Source organism: Micropterus salmoides, unplaced genomic scaffold, assembly GCF_014851395.1.
Source record: "Micropterus salmoides isolate LMB-PRFRI ecotype aquatic unplaced genomic scaffold, ASM1485139v1 Ms_hic_scaffold_8, whole genome shotgun sequence".
Taxonomy (NCBI): Eukaryota; Metazoa; Chordata; class Actinopteri; order Centrarchiformes; family Centrarchidae; genus Micropterus; species Micropterus salmoides.
Window position 1 is genome coordinate 8,583,123 of NW_024044570.1, and position 18,756 is coordinate 8,601,878.

Consider the following 18,756-nt stretch of genomic DNA (forward strand, 5'->3'; position numbering starts at 1 on the left):
CACTGTTTGAAAGCTGTGGGTGCTTACCGCGTGCAACTCCAGGTATTCTCTGACCTTTACATGACTTAAGTGAAACAATGAAGGGAGTTAAGCAGAAGGCGGATACTGTGCGCGATGGTCAGGTGAGAACAGTATGTACATCAATCAGATGTCACAACCAAATCCTTTCACAATTCTCAAGTAAACAAGTCATTGTGTGACCATCAGTATAATATACTGAATAGCTCTATGTATTTACCTCATTAGAAAGTATTTACAATCACAAGGCACCCAGAGGGGATGGGCAGGAGCAGAGTTCAGGTCAGGTACAGATTAAAACTGAATTAACTCTTACTGAATTGAGTAATTTCATTCTAAAACAGTAAGAATATAGTGCACATGTCATTGTATGTATTTTTTCAGTTTTTAATCCAGTGAAACAATATAATTTGCCTCTAAAAGAAGGAAAGGAAATTCTACAACTCAATATGTGGTCGTCATGCTGGCCAGTTGGCACAAACGTTTCACTAGACACCGACATTGTCATTTGGTTATTTTATCAATGAACAGTTTCTCAATTTATTTTCCCAAAAAATCTTATTCCTTTCACCCAGCCCAAAAGCCACCTTCACTGACCAAACAAAGAGAGCATAATACTGCCAACACTGTTTGATTGACATATGATGTCTGGGAGGTGTAGTGCAGATACACCACAATAATACAAACACGACAGTAGTACAGTGGTACAGTAACATTGCACAAGATCCCCCAGGATAATGCACTAAAAATGGTGATGTTGGCATCACCCTAGCTAAAAAATTCAGTTCATAAAATCTCTAAGATTATTTTAAAAAGATGTTTGTAAATCCATTCAACAATTATCAAAAAAGTCAAAGAACAAGATTGATTCCATTATTGGACATAAAACCCAATGGAAATAATTTGTCATGTATCATTTTTATCAATAAATAGGAATATCATCTTCAAATTTATCAATGAAATACCAAATTACTGTTCTGTTCATTGGTATATGAAACCAGTTTAAGAGATTAATTGACTTTATTAACATTTTATTACACAATACTAAATAATAAGAATACAACAAGCAAAGGTTTTAAGGTTTCTAATAGCAACAACAATGTTGTTCAGTGAGTTGCTGCAGGTATTTAATTTGTGAGTACATTTGTATAATTTGGGTGGTAAATTATTATTATATAGAATTTCCAAAACATAGTCCCTATCTATTCCATGGAGGAAAATGTGGAGAAAAATTCCCATTGTCCAGTGTCTGCAGTGTATTTTGATACTCACAAACATTGCAATTTAAGGATTTTGTCTCTCATCAGATGGACACCTGGAGCAAACATGGGGTTTTATGTCTCCATTAGTCCTGTCGATGGAAAATCTCAATCAAAGCCAATGATGGAACACTCAAAAAATTATGAATGCGTTGCTTGTACAGTGGGCATAAACACACACCACTATGCTGGGTCTCTGTGTTCAGGGACCCAGACCAAAACCGCAGACCCCAAAAAATCCATAAGTGGCCTTATTGACCAACACCCTCCCTTGTGCTTGTTATTTTTCCTGGCTCGTGAACACACCCCTAGCTAACACAAATACAGTACACATATACATTTATCTACTTCATGGCAACGATACAGAGTAAACCATTGAAGAAACCATTGAAGACCAAAGTCAACACTCAGTGGCTCAAAAGGACTATTTGTCTGCTACCTCCTGCTCACGGTAGTTAGAAGTGTGAATATTTTGTCTCTTAATCCTTAAAGTAGACCACATTGTTCAGCTATGCCATCATTTAAACAGACAAATTCTTACCATAAAACACCAGACTTAATACAGTGCTTAACAGAAATAAAATAAAAGTGGAACTCGGCTTGTATGTTGGCAATTACAGAAAACTAAATTCAGTGTTTCCCCAACCATTGTCTTGGGTGGGCGGCCCTACCTAGCGATCATATCGAAGATGGCACGCTAGCAAGAACTTCTCCTTTCAACAAACTCTCAGAAGTGAAACCACATCGACAGATGCAAGACTCAAACTCGTTGTAGACTTTGTGGCTTTGTGGGCGGAGTCAGATATTCCGTTATAATTAAATTAATTAATTAAATAATTTAAAAGATATGTCCCATCAGGCTTTGTAAACAAGAGGAGCGCTGCCGACGTGAGAGTAGCCTCCGACTCACAACCACTGTGTTCAGCACCATGTGGAGGCACTTCACAATACATGTATTGCAGCAATACATCCATTGTGAATTGTCCCCTAATAAATAGTATTACAGTATTTTTATATCTTACTGTTTTGTCCCCATATATAATTGCACATTTGAATATTTCTGTAGTGCATGATACATCACATTCATTGATATTGACTCAATATTTAATATTTCTCATTGAATATTAGAAATTTTCATCCACCACATGATTACTAAATTCTGATGACTAAATGTGCTTAAATTGTAAATCACAGAAATGGAAAACATGGAATTAGTAAAAATGTCTCAGAGGATCTTAGGATGTGACAAGCCTAAACAGGTAAAAATTAGTGTGCCGCATCTACGACAACACCACATATTCTTAACATGCCCTCTCAGCAACACTAGTAGTTTCAAGGTCAACCATTCCCATTTCCAAAAAATCCTAGGAGAAATAAATTATTTATCGATAGCTAAAAAGAGCTGAACTTATTGTTTACTATTAAAAAGATTTTTAAGCAAAATTCAAAAGTCAAAAAGCACCCAGCTGTCTGCTGTTAGCAATACATACTAAATTGGATATAGCCTGCCTAACATGCTCTCTATTTGCATGAGGCTCAAAGTCTTTCTCTGTGGTTTTATTAGCAGTTAACATCGTTAAATGACTGTATATCAAAGCCTTGAAGTCTGCTAGAGAAGTGAGAGGAGAGTTCTGATGGATGTATGGACAGATGTATCTCTACATCCTCAGCATGACAATTAAAGAAATACTGAAATTGGACATTACTTGACCTAGAGGTAGTATGTAGGTTGAAACAGGCTAGTAAGAAATAGAAAAGGGACCAACACTAGAACCATGTGGAACCCCACAGGTGATTGGACAGGAGCAATTTCAAAATAGTATATCACTATGATATGAGCAAGAGTATCAAAGCCAGCAGAAAGTGATACATCAGACAAAATATCTGTGATCAGACAAATATAACTGGTGACAATAGTGCCATTTCTGCACTTGGCATGGATCGCTGCCAAACCTTGGCCAGAAAGGCAGCTGAATTAAAATGTAACCTTTAAGGATAAGGTACCACTATAAACTGACATCTAAAGCAGAGAAGGAAGCTTTCATTCCGTCAACAATAAACATTGAACATCAGTTTTTATGCATTCCCGTTTCTTGGTTTAAATTTCTACATAGAGACTATCATTCCCTCTATCATCTCTCTTTCTCTTCACCTCTTTTCACCTCTGATCTATAACAGCTTTAAGTGCACACAGCTTGCCATTTGACAAACACCTTACAGGAGGTAATACGCTGTTAATCAACAGGACGGATGCAGCAGAGAACAACCACATGGCCTCTCACTTCAAGCCACTATCCTTATTATCCCACTCGATGTGCAAATAAGCTTGTTACACAAGTTTTAAGCCTAATTGTGCTTTGACCTCTACAGGGGGAATCATGTTATCTTAAGAATATAGATAAAACTATGAATGTTCGTTTTCCAAGGAAGAAAGATGTTGTTTTTGAAATCATCCTTCCAATATAGAAATATCTCACTAAATATCTATTCAAAAATAAGATGCATGTGGACATTTTAATGAAGCACAGATAGGAATGAAAAGTGTTTACTGTCAAATAAATAAAGAAGATTAGGCAATCAAAGCAGGTTAAGTTTCAAAAGTATCACTGGCAGTAAAATCTATTTCAGGGTGACATCAACAGTAAAAAGTCATGATAGAAGCCAGTGACGATACAACAGCTGCCCTCACACATTTTTCAGAGTGACTGCATTAGCCCTGAGGCTAAAAGTTAGTTTCAATAAGTCATTACAGGACACAAGGGTCCACAGCTAAGAACAATCATCAGACATCCATGTTTACTGTTTTCCAATGTTGTTAATGTACTGCATTTGTCCATCTCCAGTCCACATATATAATTCAGTAAATGTTGAGCTGAGTGGACATGAAGGCACAAAGGGACAAAATCTCTTGAAAACACAAATTTTGTTAAATGTTGACTAATTTCAATTGTTGATTGAAAGAAAAGGTATGATAGCACATGTTCTTAAATAGAGTTCTTAAAAAACACTGCAATCCTAAAGAACAACAATTTCTTGGCTGCACTGGTGCAGAGACATAATGACAGTAGATACTCGCATATAGTGGACTACAGAGCCCTGCAAAGGACAAGTAAAATTTAATTGATTAAAACAACTGTTTTATTCTAACAAATTTGTGAATTTTAATTTTAGATTGTATCCTCATAATGAAATAAACAAATCATCTAAAACTATGATGTAAACAAAAGAATTACAATCAAACAAGGAGCTCTAGTGTCACAACATCTCAAGGAACGTCCAAACAGGTGGCTTTTAGAACGCCCAGGAGGCGCAAAAGCCTGCTAATCCCAGATTAGGACTGACAAGTCGTTTCACTGGATGCGCCCCTTGTAATCCCAGACGCCTCTCTATCCTCTGACAATGAGCTTTGTTCCCTATCTGAGGAAGAGCGTTGAGGATTTCCTCAGCTTTGTTAGCATGAAATGGCTGCATTATTTAGATGCATGCTACTTTCAGTTGGTTGAAAAACAACATATTTTTATTCAATTATTGACCGGCCTGAATGTGTAATGTGTACAGATGGTTCTAACAAGTCATCTCTTCTCAGAACACAAGATTTAACTCATTTAGACAGTGTATAATGCTGTCACATATACAGACATATCAGTAGAAAGAGTGGAGATTTGTAGAAATGTAATAAAAAAAATTTCATACATAGGGCATTGAGGTGACACTCTTATCCAGATGGTCTTAGGGTAAGTGCAACACTCCAATAAGGTTCAAGTCCCTTGGGTACAGTCATATTTTTAGGATTTGGCTCCAAAGGCAGTTGAATTTCTGCTACTGCTTTTTTGAGAAATGCAACTTAATTAGATTCAACTAATTTCCATCCTGTGCGGCTAAATACTGCATTCGGGCACTTTTTTCAATTTCAATGTTATTTTTTGTTAAGACAAATGACCCACAAACAGACAATAAAAATAACTTAACTGATGGCTGCCAAAAAACAAACAAAAAAATACCAATAAAAACACGACCAAACACAAACTCAGATTATTGGAATCTACAATACCTAAAACATCAAAGAATAAAAAACACTTATATTTCTTATCTCCATGTCAGGCCTGATTTAATTTACTGTTGAATCTCCTTTCCTCAACTTTGGATAAGAAAGTCTAATAAATCCCCAAGGTGTAAAACATTAATTTAAATTACACAATATATTTCTTCTTAAATCTACATAATAAGACTTGAAAGCAGTGTAAAGGAGGTAGCGATGAAGTGAGGGAGGTCATGCTCAACCTCTGCAGGAGCAGTTGTCTTGTTTGGCAATTGAAGGCATGTCAGTGTCTCCCGGCATGTCGAGCTGTCACAATCCAGACTAATCCTTTCCACGGTGTGTCCTCTGGCCTGGCTGAAGCCACTCATTAAATAGTGTAAGTGTGTGTGTTTAGCTGCATATGTGTATTATGGGAATCAGGCTGGGTGATTTGAAACAGTTACGTGCGAGTTGATAAGATGATACCATGGGCGATTGGCCTATACAATGAACACGTGTAGGACAGAAATGTTGACCAGGCAGTTCTGTGGATAAGTCATACTAGCTGAGAAAAACCGGGGCGAGGAAAGTGAATATGTCACGCTTTACCTTTCTCTGGGATATGAACATAAGCAAGTAAAAACACATGTACAAGTACAAATGCACACAGTCACATTCTTGAATGTAGAGAGGTGTGAGTGTGTGCTGCAAGGTCAGAGACTCTTTAATGTACAAGGTATCTATTGTCCTTTACCAGCCGACAACCAATATACATCGTTCATGGTGCACAAGACTTCGCTTCAAACCATGTTGGGTGTTAATCTAGCCAATCTCAGCAGCCGTTATTCACATGGACTTAAGCCCTTGAATCAGGGCAAATATTTAAGGCTCAGGTGGGGTTGTTCAGTCCAACATGACTGACGTCAAGCATGGAAAGTTTGAGCATCAGGCAATAAACCTTTCATGTTAATATATTTCTATTTTCTTGCTCAATTTCATAATTTTAACTAACATAGTAGCATTTAAAACAGTAGTGATTCTATTGTACATACAGTTCATAAAAGCTTTTACATTTGTTGTTCTGAAGGGCAGATGTTGATAGGTCTTTAATGAGAAAAATATTCTGGCACAGAAGAAATGGGCCGTATGTTTTCAGTTAGTCTGAAATAAATAGGAGAAGAATTGTATTGCGATAGCAACAAAAACAGAGCACCACAAACAGAAACTAAAACAAAAACATCAAACCAAAGAAATGTACATCACAATACTGCTTCCAGTGAAAAAGCAAAGTCACCACAGGCAATAGCTGACTTTTTTTTTTTACTGTAACGAGTAGATTACTACTTAACTGAATGTATAAATATATCCTCTCTTTCTCTCTGTTGTTGGTTGGCCTGTGAGCATAACAGTTACTCATCCAGCTGTTCTGATTTTTATCGCATTAAGTATCATGTCTTGACCAACCTCTCATGAGACTCACGCAAGAATTTCACATTTCACAGTTGCTGGAAAGGAGCAGCGTTTTTAATAAAGCTGCTTTGCTGGATGAGGATACTCTTGTCCTTTGACTGCTCTCTCTCTCTCTCTCTTTTTCAGCCATTTCACTCCATTGCAGCACTGGGTTTGCAGGCTGTAAATCACAATTAGGGGGTTCATTAGATATGGCTGATTTATTTAGACCCAGGGCTTGTCTCTGGGCCTTTCAGTCATATATTAGCTGACTACAAGATCTCATACATAGTTATGAGACATGCTGTTTACTGTATGGCTTATAGGGTCATATGCCAATAGACATTAATTATTGACTAAGACTCCATAGGTTAAATTAATAGCATCCAGATGATAAATCATTTGAATTTGTATTTTTTTCTTCAGCATACGCAGCACTTTTGACTGCATATCTAAAAGCATTTCTTTCAATAATGACAAATTGGCAAGAGCATCAAAAATCTCTCTCTATTATCAGCAAGTCATCCAGTATTTGAGAAGGAGCCAAACATTTTGGAGCCTCCTCCAAAGGCTTTAACAAACATACTCCAAACTGCTTGCCGTCTTGAACACACACATAAATTTGGCCTGTGTTCATATCACAGTTACTCCAGTCTTCAGTGTCCCAGGCTCACATAGGACAGCATTGTTTCTCCTGTAAATCAAAGTGCATTTATCGTGCTGCGTATCAGCTACTCAACAATCGCATGTAAACACAGGATCCAGATAAGGTGGTGTGTTTATGTGTGCTGTACAGTGTGTGTACAAATACCCAATTTTCTGACCTACTATTCTTGTTATGCCAAAGCTAAATGACTGATCAGAAATGCAACGCAAAAACATTGTGAAACTGCAATCAGCAGCTTTTGATTTTCATAATGCCCCTGGGCCTGCGTCCAAAATCATTTGTTTCTTTCTCTCTCTTTATGTCTTTCTCTCCAACATATCAACATGCCTGTTCATCCCCTGGTACCTCATGGGCCAGATCACTGAACCTGGAGGGGAACTATAGAAATAGTTCTGGATTAGTTACAGCTTGAACAGGTGAGCTATGACTTGTTCAGGCCTATTTATAATGAGTATGAAATCCTATTGTTAAGAATAGAGGAGGGTTGACAGACACAGAATAGACGGGAAGTAGAGGTAAAGAAAACCTTCCTGTAAATCTAGACACTGATCTGGTCAGAGAGAAGATCAATTAGACCAAGTCTAATAACATACATGCTGGTAATCTTACATAAAGATTAACATCACATACGAAGTCTGTGTGAGGCATGTGTTTTCAAAAAGAATTTCAGGGATTTTTCAGTTAATACTATGATTTCAGAAGTTTTTACAGAAAGTTGTTAGGCCCATCACAACTTCCCAAAGCCCAAGATGATGTCTTCAAATTGCTTGTTATGTCAAAACCTGAAGATATTCATAATATCGTCATATCATCATAAAGGATAAAAAAAAAAGCAAGCTGGAAAAGCTGGATGCTTTGGGATTAATCAATTATCAAAATAGTTGCCGGCTAATTTTCTGTCAATCAACTAATAATTTCAGCTGTAATTCACATGCACACTTAATAGATGCAACCAATGTTAGTGTCTTAGAAACATAAATGCATGAAACAATTAACAGTAAGTGTAGGTTTTTAAGCACAAGCATGTACGCTCACACACATGTACACTTTCCTCTGGCTGACTCAAGGTACATGACTAATTGACGGTGACAGAGGACAAAGCCACAGGTCAGAAGGAGGTTTAGTTCTAACTGCGATTATGGACAGGCAGGTGTCACCAGGGGACATAGCCAGAGACGACACCTCTACACCCTGCTGGGCTGCTCTTTCCGGTCCCAGTAGGTCAGGTCTGCTAAGGACATGATGTCTGATGTGTAAAATTTATAAAATTCCAAGACATGGACATGCCTTACGATAGAAGTGACATGAACTCTTTGGATATGACAACTCTAGTCAGAACAGGCCCATGCTTGAAAAACCATCAAAATCAGGCACCATGTTTCATTGTCTTCATTTCATTTTACCAGAAAACATTACTGTCTTGTTGCTTTGTGCTTTATTGTTAATTGAAAGCATTTTAATATTTAAAGTGATACAAAGCTTAACTTACATTCATGTAAATAATTCCTAAGCCTTTTCTAAAAAAGTTAGTGTCTTAACAAAGTAAAAAGACATTTCATGGTATGAATTACAGCTCAATTGTCTACTTGTTATCTTGTGAGCCTTAAGAAACATTGTGTCATTAGTTTTAGTTGTCCAACCTCTTTATCAGCGTAGCCTCTAATTGCTTGACGGCTCGGTTGATTTTGAAACTAACCAGGAGCGATGTCATCCCTCCGCTCCCCCTACAATGGGGCTCATTGGATTAAGTTGGAGCAGGCTTTGTTAAAAGCTGGTGCAAATCTAATCAAGGAAGAGACCTCAATTATGCTAGCATGTACTTAAACGATCAGATCACTAAAAATGGAGCTGGGGTTGGCCAGTGTAGGAATGTAATCAGCAGCCATTAAGGCCAGTTAATTTTGGCTGATGGCAGCTTTAAAATGAGATGCAGGATTTTTACTGTAATGAGAATACTGTAATTATGAGGATGTTGTTGGTGTTTGGTAGTGACCTGCATCCAGGGTCAGCAAAACCGTTTTCACAAATGGGAAGCTACCACGAATCTCTCAGAAACAGGTGTTAGCACTGCAGCAGAGGTAATACTTTTTGTCCCAACCTTCCTTCTTTCCACCTACAAAGGCAACACTGCATTCAAACACAAGGTATTTTAAAGCTTTTCCAGCTACGGCATGTTGAAGAATTTAAAAAGGTGAGGAAACACATTGTTTGGAAAGAACAATATGCTGGATCACATCGATCTAAGGACCAGGTGGCATCCCCTGTAGCCCAGAGCACAACAGCTGAGATTGACCATGATCTCTGACTTCCATAACCTATGACAGTTTAAACAGGAAGCAATTATCCTAAGTGTCAGCGAGTCTGGTGGCATTCCTAAACAGGAGGCCAGAAGTCCAAGCAGATAAGAGTTTTCACAGAAGAAATGAGAAATAAGACATGAGCACATACACGTTGAGAGACTGTAAGTGTAGCTGAATACACACTAACAATGTGTGCACACATACAGGCAGAAATTCTTAAATAGCAACTGAAACACGATCAGTTGTGGACATCCATATTGTTGTTAAAATTATATTGTTGTTAAAATTGTTGCAAAATGTTGTTTAAACTAACAACTTTTGTAAAAATTTCTGATACATTATTGAAACATGTCTTGTTTCTGTATACTTATTTGCTAATGAAAGGATGGATTACAGCTTTTTAAATTATGGTCTAATATATTTCATTTTGTGCTTTACTCCTTTAAAAGGACAGAACAAAAATAAAGCACAATTGTTTATAGTAATTCATCATAGTAAGGTACACAAAATAACTAAGTTTCCAGAAAAAATAAAGCATAACTCTAACACTAACATAGTACAGTGTCACTGTAAGAAACAATTCAAGAAACACTGTCACTTCCCCTCCACATTTTCCCCGTTCCCTACCAATTTCAGTCTTGACAATTCCGTGTATTACAGTTCCCTCCACTGACAACTCATTTGCTTGGCCTGGTGTGTGGTTGTGTGTGTCATGTGCTTTTTCTGAAGCACCGGCACCAGCACTGAAGTCACCAGCCATTTCTTTTCATCGAAAGGTTAATACTTCAGCCAAAAATTGTTGAGTGGGAAGTTGGTTTTATGTCCTGTTAACAGAGCATGCGTATGAAGGGACTACTCTCTTGTCAGGCAGAGGGGGGAAACCAGTGAAGACATGCTGTCTTCACTGGTTGCCTTCTCATCATTTTGATAATTCAAGTAGATGTTTATATCTTCTTTCACACTCTCACCACATATGTATCTCTTTATGAATAATCCTGTATCCAGCTGTGCAACATATTTGAGGGCAACTGCAACCTTACAAAAAAAGACACGTAAGAAACACTTACTCAAAATGTGCTTGCTTGACATTCAACGACTGTCCATTTAAAATCATTAATGCCCCATGATATGTCAGCTGACAACTCTTAATGTTAGAATTACGGCTGACCCCCAATAGTCGAAGATTCGATGCTTCGATGGGCGGTGCCTTATTCAACTGTCAATCTCACAGTCGAAGTTTTGAAGCGAAACAAGGATCATGCCATTTTGGCGATATGCTGGTGCTCAACGTCTGATTTTACATAGAACTACCAGTTTTCTCCCAATAAGCTAATATACAGCCTACTACAATATACATTTCAACATATAATGCTGTAAATAAACATGTAAAAGGAATAAAACTTTCAATAAATGTTTTTAAAGTGCGTAAATAAATCCTAAATTGTAACCTAACCCTGGGTCATCAGTGCACATGTGTAGGCTTAGCGTGTATGTGTGCAGTTAGGGTGTAGTGGCAGAAGAGGAACACTTGCTGAAGAGACTGAGCCCCGGCTTCACTGGTGTTGAGCCAAGTTGTCCGCACCTCGTGGGACTTTCAGATAATTTATCACCGATGATGAACCACACAAAGAATATTTTATCGTTTTTAAATAGCCGGCTACTTGAATAGACCTGCAAGGAACCGTGACGTGCATACAGTAATCGGCAGCACGGCATGCATGCAAAACTGAAGGCAGGAGAGAGAGAGAGAGAGAGAGAAAAGGGTCTTCAAAAAGCCTCAGTTTAGCTGGAAATTTACAGTGTAAGTTGAATGAACAGAGACTGCAGTTCTGCAGCTTCTCAAGATTAAAGCGGAGCTACCGTGAGCTACCCCCCCACCCCAATCGCCGCACACAAAAACACACATGATTCAACTATCAGTCGACTATGGGCAGGTTCTGATGATTCTGATTTGACTAAATCCTTAATCGGGGACAGCCCTAGTTAGAATAAATTAAACTATAGCATTTACACCTCGAGAGTGTAATGTTTTTGGAAATTTCACTACTTTATCCAGGCACGTCGACTAATCACCAAGAGCAACATGTCATAGACAGGAACATTCCTCTTTCCTGTCTTCCCACCTGCTAACAAGTTATTGGCGCCATAATGCCCTAAAAGTAATATAATTTCTTTTTACTAAAGTGGTTGCCGTTTGGAAAACAATATCAACATGGAAAATCTTTACAAAAAGGAATAATGATATTTCCTCCTTCAGCTTCAGGAGCCCCTCATCAAGGCACCCACAGATGCTGCAGCGGAGAAGACCAGCAGGCACCAGTTAATAGCCAGTTGCACTGGCCACCTCCAAGTAGATGTGAATGTGTGCAGTGGCCTCCATATGAAGCAGGGTGTTGCTGAAAAGAGCATGCATCCCTGTAGTAGTACCCTTTCCCTGGATAAATCAAAGGTTAAAATATAGATCCATCCTCAGGCTGCTCTCCTCCTTCACATCCCTCCTTTCTCACTCTGCCTCCTCATCTAGCCTGTGCATTACCTCATCAGAGGAGGATCTGCCTAAAGCCGCAGCGGTCACACAACAGACAAAAGCGCTCATCTCCAGGAAGCCGCTGCCGCTGCCTGTGGTTTTGGAGAGAGGAGAAGAGAGGGGAAAAAGTGACTCAGTCCCACGGCTCCTTTCTTCTCTCTGCCGACTTAGGGATAAACGGAGGGATAAAGCGCAGGGGGAGATAATATTTAGAGCAGGCCCCATTTCAAGGGCAATAGAAGAGAGAAAGTGGGGTATGAGCCTGGGTGGTTTGGGAAGTAGCCATGAGGGTCGGTCTATACTGTTACTGGCAGAGGGCCTCGCACCGTGGATTAACGTGTAAGTGGGGAGGGACCGCTGCTGGCCCGGCGCGGCCCGGCCCGGCCCTGCCTTGAAGCCCAGCCGCTGCAGCTCCACGAGCCTCTTCAAAGCAAACCAGATGGGTCTCAGACGGGATGTTGATGAGGCATGAGTGTGCAAAACACAAACATGCATGCAAGTACAAACACAAGTAAATTGACACAGACACAGCCTGGAAAACAACTAAATACATAACACACAAACATATGTACATGTGCTGGTGAGCTGGCACGCATGAACGAATGTGCTGACTTGAAGCATGGCCGTAGCAGATCGCTGAAGTTCAGTTCTCTTTTCCCATCACTAAATGGATTTCCTTCCAAGGCATTCTGTCAACTCAAGACCTAAGTGGACATTTCATATGTGTGGACAAATCAGATCAATTATCTAAATGTCCAAGCTCGAGAGGACATAATAGCTCACTGTTAACATAAGGTTAGGTACTGAGAAACTACACTAAATTTTGTTAGATGTTGCCCATTAGCAGCGCTGATTTGTCTTACACAGCAATGCAGTAAGGTTCACATAAAAGCTGAAGTAAAAAGTAGAGAAGGACATTGTTTTTGGGTAAGCCAAACAGGTAACCTCAGTGAGTTCATTAGCTCATTAACTCATTATAAAACAGCAAACACAAATCAGCCCAACAGCTGCTTGCTATCTGGTCACTATCTGGTCTAACTCTTTGCAAATGACTGACATTACAGCAACCATGTGTAACAGAGCTCTATAAATAGGGCTGTCATGATGTATAAAGTGGTTGAAATATTTTCTCAAAATATTTCTCACTGCTACTTCCAGTTGTATTTGACAGGTTAAGCATATATATCTCAGATTAAAATTTCTATATCTCTAAATGCCACACTAGAGTGAAACATTGTGTAAATTTATGGCTAAATGAGCTTTGAACTTATTCTCCTAATCTTCACTAAACAGATTTTGGATACACAAATAAAAATCGGAATCTAGTTCACCATGCTCTGACAGTAACCACAGTGTACCCAAATATGAACTTGTTTGAAGACAAATTTTGTGAACTGTCCAGTGATGTCAAATCATCTAAAACATTAATCATGGGCACACCCCAGCTTTTCTGATCAAAGCCACTAGATACCGTATATACAGTATAGGTTAAGGAAATCCTGCAACGCACAGCACCCTTTTCCTTCCAAAGTCAAATAAAACAAAGATAACATAAATTGTTGCTGGCACGACATGATCTGTACCCTATAAATACTGTAATTTTGTTAGGAGGGTCCACTTGTCATCTTACCGCCACATAATTAGATTTGAAAAGCAACTGCATGTTAAAAGACACAATAATGTGATTTCAAGTTTCCAGATGAACTGATGAAATTAAGGAAGTTTGATGGAATTAAACGTGGACTTAAGTGGTCTGGTTTTCCCCAATCATGACACAATTTGTTTCTTCAAATGCAGTGCAGTTAGGCAGAGGAAATAAGGCCTGGAATAATTACTCTGATGTTTGCAATATTTTATTGCTTTCATAAAATATCATCTTCCAAAGCATCAAAAAATATCTGTCACCAGACAATATGCTACTGCTGGGTGGGGGGCTCCCTACATGGGCTGCAAAACTTATGTCAATTGACTGAAGTCGCGTTCAGGCGAGAGGAGTGACAGGCCATTTCCTTCCATTAATTTAAAACGAAGACAAAACAAAGAGTTCAGCTGTTAAACTACCACAAGAATGACAGTTACCAACAAAAAATACTATAAACATTCTAAGCAAACACGTTTAAAATAAATCAATCACAAATGGCATACTTATTAGCAAATTTTAACAAAACTCCCATCACCGTCATGCACCATGGGAATTCTGAGGCACCGACGTAGACTACTAAGGTTATCCCCAGACTCACACCGGCGGTGGCTGTGCCACATTTTTGATCCGTCCTCAGCCCGGCGTCAACTCACACTGGAAGTGTTTCAGAAGTGTTTCAGCAGTGGAGCGTTTACCTTGCCCCACATTCTTGACTTTTTAGTTTATTTGTATTTTTTGTCACATAAACTTGATATAAATTACTTGGTAGCAGGTGAGCCACCTAGATCAGTTGTTCTCAACGTTGAGAACAAACAAAGCTACAGTTTGTCTACTTGCTACTGGTTGCATTGGTCATTATGTTCTGAGCAGTTCAACAAAATGGATTCTTCCTCCTCAATTTGTTATATTTAAAGGAGTGAAATGTTTTTTAAAAAACTAAAAATGTTTTTAAGGTTTTTTTCTGAAAAAATCAACCTCATTTTGTGCAACAGCAATATATTTCCTGTTTTCCTAAATTGTTAATCATCAGATTCATCTTGCGACCCCTTAATGGGCTCTCAATTCCCAAAGAGGGACAATCATACAGGTAGATGATTTACACACCATAAATTTCTCCATGATCAGCCAGCAGGACACAGATTATTACACACAACAAAACACTGAAGCCTGTCTGTCCACTCCGCAAGTTGCCAAAGAGAATCAAACAAGTTGTTGACCTAGCAGTGACACAGCTCAAGAGCCACTAGAGAGGGCCTTAATAAGTATTCTTAAACAGAAGGATTAGCCAGATGGTCAGATCACTCTTTTCTCCAACCTCTCCCATCTGTGCATTTCATATGTCTCCTGCCTCTGTTGAAACCATCGAGATTGGCCACTGCGACCTCACCATCTTAATTTGGGTTAGTGTTACCTACAGCACTATTTGACTCCAGATATAATCTTTATTGCTCACAGAGTGAAAGTCCATTAAAAGGCATACTGTAGGTCTCTACGCTGAAAGGTTCCTGGAGTGATGCCTGTGAGACTCTTTAAAAGACCCCTTTCTTCACCCAAGTGAAAGCAGCTATTGAGGGTGCACAAGGCAGAATACTAACCGGAGTGGAGGTCTGCATTTGCTGTGAAACAAATCAAAAGCGTTCTGTATGTGCCGATGGAAGGGAGAGAGGCAGTGGACATGCATAGAGTCAGCTAGTGTATTGCTTACATGGACTCACACACACACATGCACTAACACTAGACTTTGCGTGCTGCTCTGCTAACACAACCACTGGTGCTAAATGTGATGTGTTCAAACACCAGCAAGAGTTGCTCCGTTACACTTTAAGGAAACAATAATGTGTTCTCTATGAAAGCTTCTTATCTGCCACTTGGTGGAAGCAATCATCAAAAGTGCCAAACAGTGATGCAAAAGCATACACAAGCTGGCAATGTTACAGTACAAGGAAATAAATAGAATTTGTGTCAATCAGTTAGGGAAACTTACAGAAATTAGACTTCAACTCCACCACCCTCTTCTCACTTGTGGCTGACTTTAAAATACATGAACGTCACCTGAAAAAGAGGAAAACAAAAGGAAATGATTATTAGAATGTTTGTTTAACAATAACTTTCGAGTGGTATGTCTGCTTTCGTCACCACTAATTAAAGAAAGAAAAAATGGCTTAATACCATCAGAGGTAAGTGAGAACATTGTAATTGGTAATTTGGGTGAACCAACCATTTAAAGGAAGAGTGCGTTGCCATAGGAATAAGGATATATTTGAATGAATACTGACAAATTCTTTGCAAACAGCCAACAAACTGAGGCTTGACAAAGTATGAAAATTTTAATTGGAAAGTATTTTTGGAGCCCAGTGAAAGACCCACCTGAGGTCCCTCTGTAGTGGCTGTTCACTACAGAACAGAGGTCCTGTGTGAAGTCTACAGCAGAGCCAACAGAGAATCAGTGTATTTCTCACACAGCACTTTCACTACGCACCGCAACGGCACACACTCAGCCCCGCAAAGTCTAACAAACAACAAACAGCATGATTCTTGCATGTAGCTTTGAAGTCGAAAAATTGGCCACAATCAGCCTTAATACAGTTAGTGCCTGATATTTTCTTTATGAAATTGATTCCAATAAGAGCAGGGGGGAAATCATTCTCATCAGATAGACAGCTAGTCATTCCTGGGCTGCGTGGCTTAAACAGACCACTCTGAGAGCTAACCTGGGGTCAGCCTTATTATAGCCTCACATGCACACAAGCACACAGTACAAACAGCCATTTGCTAAACCAGGGGTCATAGAAAACAAATAATAACATCAAAGAGGTCAAATGGCTGATGGAGCGCTTTGAAGGTACCATGTTCAGGATGGGACCGCCCCAAGTGGGCCCCAAATTGAGAGGATATGGGAGCTAGTCTCAATTGAGAGAGGGAGGACACTAATTAAAGAAAGAGCTGAACTGGACAGAGACTTAAAGAGAAAGGCTGTGTTCACACAGACGGACAACAAAAAACACCACAGCAGCATTTTTTTGACACTATGCATCATGACAGCGCCTTATCACAGCATCTAAGTTGTACAAAGAGCGCAATACAAACGTTCCTTTGATTCCACAATTTGAGGCTAATTGAGAACAATGAAGAAAAAAGCAAACACTGGGTATGTGTGATCTTTTATTCATGTCTTTAATCAACCAAATGATTCTCTCTTGGATGCATTTTTCTCTCAGGGCACAATTAAGGCGCAATTCTGACCAGAACTACTCAAAGGCTTATACACTAAGAAGTTCTTGTGATAATAATAATGATAGCAAATAGTCTGCTAAAAAATACACTTGTGTGAAACATCCCTGTAAACATTTCTCTAAGATGCAACTTCATCTTTCCCCCCCATTTTTTGTGGAAATATTAACCAACAAAAGCTGAAATGCCAAGGACTCTAAAAGCCACCTTTTCAATCGAACAGGCACTGTTCACACTCTGCGTCTCTCGATGACCCGTCTGAACACGTTCCAGATGTCTGCAGAACCAGTTATTCTGTTTCCCCTCCTTTCTTTTTACCCCCCCTCTCTTCCCTCCATTCCTCCGCTCCACACGCCCTGCCACTCATCTGCAGATGGCAGATCTGACACCTGGAGGATGCTGGGTAATCAGAGAGACAGCTGGCTGCCCAGTCAGGATAGTTGCCGCAAAACGCACATGCTCACACACACACACACACACAAACACACACACATGTGTACACACATACATTCAGTAACATTCAATTATGTACAGGCAAAAACTCACTTTCACACTAACATGCTTGAAAAGCCACGTACATATATGTGAATACAGTATACACTACTGCATATGGAATGTACTTCTACTTTGGTAAAATGTAGAATCAAGGTGTGGTGCAAGGTAAACGAGCATAACACAATCTTAAATAATACCGTGTTTTATAAGTTATCAGTTACAATATTGCAGTCATTGTGGCACTACATTTCAATACCTGCCCCTGTAGATTTCCAAGCTGTGCATATCAGCCCTCGGTGAGCAGCAATATCCGTTAAAATAAGGTCGGACAATAATTCAGTATGGTCATCATTTGGAAGTGGAATCATGTCGTCACAAAATGATAAATTCAGTTATTCAAATTAATAATTCCAAACTAATATAACAAAGTAACCTGTAAAAAATATTTTTTTTGCACATGTAAGTAGTTTTTTAAACATACATTTTATTGAACTGACTATCAGTGTGATGAGGGGGAGTGATATAGGAGTCCCAGGCTATAAAGCCATTCCAGCCTCCTTCTGACAACTGCAGGAAGTAACAGCTACCTTTTTGGCCCACTGTCCAACAGCTGTAAAATGGCACATGTTACCCCACCATTCAGCCAGCAGCGAAAAAAGCACCTGTCTGGAAAAGAAACTTGAAGCAGCAAAATGTAAGGCCAGAGACTTGCTTTTGGGAAAAGCAAAGCCGTGACATCATAGCATTACAGATAGGTAACCAGAGAGGTAAGAGATTTGGTGCACAACAAGATAATACACTGTATTATATTAAGAGCTATGTCTGCACCTGCACAGTGAATACACACATTCACGCTACAAAATATGCACAGTCCCAAATGTTGTCTTGTTGCAGCTGTCAATGCCACTTGTGCAGACGCGGACACACTGGAGTAAGAACAATGGAACTCTATGAGACAGAAGCTCTCTCAATGAGCTTAGCACCACATGAGGCTCTGTGCTGCCACTTCCATGTCTGCACCATAGGAAATGGAGTATGGTTCCAACTAATCATATGGGCAATTAAACCAGAATGAGGTTCAATTGACCCATAAATGATGAGCTTATAGCACACGTTGACTCTCAGAGGACCAGTGGCCATGTTGAGCAGG

The 18,756-nt window shown here is 39.3% G+C and overlaps 1 protein-coding gene across 6 annotated transcripts in view; it reads right to left on the reverse strand.

Moving 5' to 3' along the window:
* The window catches only part of LOC119893546 (transcription factor SOX-6-like), a 110,393-nt gene that overhangs the window by 77,178 nt on the left and 14,459 nt on the right, over positions 1-18,756 (reverse strand). For 5 of the 6 annotated variants that reach the window (XM_038705774.1, XM_038705770.1, XM_038705769.1 and 2 more), the window contains exon 2: positions 15,865-15,932. The exons of the other annotated variant lie outside the window; for it this stretch is intronic. The gene's annotated coding sequence lies outside the window, so the exon portion shown is untranslated. The remainder of the gene's footprint in view (positions 1-15,864; positions 15,933-18,756) is intronic. 6 annotated transcript variants of the gene reach the window in all.